Genomic DNA, 2,012 nt, shown 5'->3' with positions numbered 1-2,012 from the left:
CTTAAATCCCGTTCTGAAGACTGTTCATTGATTTCTTTAAACCCAAAAAGAAAGAAAGGGAGATAGACAGAAAGAAATGCTATCTCTGCTCTCTCTCTATCTCCTCTCTTTGCCCTTTACTATAAACCTTCCTTATTATCAGAGCAACACGCAGTGACGGGGCTCTGACATGTAAGAGACTCTAGAAACGGACGGGGTCCATCCCCTCCTCCCCACTCTGGACCGCGTTCCCCGCCGCACCCTCTGTAATCCTGCCGACTCTCCCCCTTACCCCCTTACATGCTATACTAGACCGCGAGGTCTCCATGGCAAGGCGAGGGTCCGATGCTCAGATAATGAGGGAGTTGTCACCGAGCCGTGAACCACCGTGCACGAGACCTGGCCTGACCTTATTCCCGAGGCAGGGAGCGGGATGTCTGTCGAGGCCGCCGCGCGCGTTTGGTGTGTGTGTGTGTGTGTTGGTGTGGTGTGTGTGTGGTGTGTGTGTGTGTGGTGATGTGTGTGTGGTGTGTGTGGAGGTGCGTCGGTGGTGTTGTATGTGCGTTTGTGGGTGTATGTGCGGTGTGATGGTGTGTATGGCGGTAGTGTGTGGTGTGTGTGTGTGATGGTGTCGTGTGTGTGTGGGTGTGGGTGTGTGAGTGCTGTGTGTGTGTCGTGTGTGTGTGTGTGTGTGTGTGTGCCGAGTGTGTGGGTGGATGATGTGCGTCGACGCGCAGGGTATATGTGACGATGTGATGTGAGTGATGTGGTGTGTGGAATGTGTGTGTGTGTGTGTAGTGATAGGTGATGTGTGGTGTGTGTGAGTGGGTGTGGGTGTGTTGGGCACGTTGAGGTGGTAGTGTGTGTGGTGTGTTGATGTGTGGGTGTAGTGTGTAGGAGTGCGGTGTGGGTGTGATGGGTAGTGTGTGTGTGTGTGTGTGTTATGTGCTGTGTGGTGTGTATGTGCGTGTGTTGTGTGTGTGTGTGTGTGTGTGTGTGTGTGTGTGTGTGTTTGTGTGTGTGTTGGTGTTAGTGTGTAGTGTGTGTGTGAGGTGCAGTGCTTGTGTGGGTGCGGAGTATGTGCCTATGAATATAGACGCATTCATGCATACGCATTGACAGACGTACCATAGCGCATATAGACACGACAAACAGTGATTGTAATAATAATAAGAATGTAAATAAGTAATAAAGAAGTATAAAATAGTATTGATAGTAATTCTATTGAAATAATATATGAAGATGATGAAAATAATAGGTTAATAATCACAATGATATAATGTTAATATTAATTATAATAATAAACATAATGATAATGAACTGTAATAAAGCTAATGATGATAATAACAATAGTAATAGTAATGTAACGATACTTATTATAGTAGTAATAGGTTAGTAATGACAATAATGATGATGATAATAATAATAATTAATGAAATGTTAATAATGACAATGATGATGATGATATAATAATGTAGAGAAAAAATTATTAATGATAATAAATAACAATAGATAATGCAATAATGATAAGGATTATAGTAGCAGTGCTAATGATAATAACAATAATTAATAATTGTAATAATAATGGATAATAATAAATAATGATGATGGTAATAATTGTGATAAATAATGTTATTGTATTTCGAATTACATTATTATTACACTACTAAAAAAATAATAATGATGATGATAATAATAATAATAAGAATAAATTATTATTATTATTATTCTTATATTATGATTTTTGTTTGTTGGTTGTTATCCATTATTCATTATCACTTTTTATTATTATTATTATTAATATAATGATGTTAACAATGAAATAAGCACAGAAGGCCATTAAAAAGGAAAAGAGTGTTTCACAACACGCACGAGTTTCTGATGTTATTCGTTCTAGGCAACTGGGAAGCGGGCGTGTGGGGGCCCCCCCCCCCCCCCCCCCCCTTTTGGGCTCTCTTTTTCCCTCTCTCTCTCCTTTTCCCCTTTTACCCTTTGCTCCGTCCCATGGTTAATCATGTTCCTCTCTCTCTCGC

The 2,012-nt window shown here is 40.8% G+C and overlaps 1 protein-coding gene across 1 annotated transcript in view; it reads left to right on the top strand.

The window, feature by feature from the left end:
• The window catches only part of LOC119598347 (transcription factor SOX-21-like), a 35,102-nt gene that overhangs the window by 23,867 nt on the left and 9,223 nt on the right, over positions 1 to 2,012 (top strand). The window lies entirely within an intron of this gene.

Source organism: Penaeus monodon, chromosome 41 (assembly GCF_015228065.2).
Source record: "Penaeus monodon isolate SGIC_2016 chromosome 41, NSTDA_Pmon_1, whole genome shotgun sequence".
Classification (NCBI taxonomy): Eukaryota; Metazoa; Arthropoda; class Malacostraca; order Decapoda; family Penaeidae; genus Penaeus; species Penaeus monodon.
The sequence above is the reverse complement of the archived record's forward strand: the minus strand, read 5'-3'. Positions and strand labels throughout refer to the sequence as shown.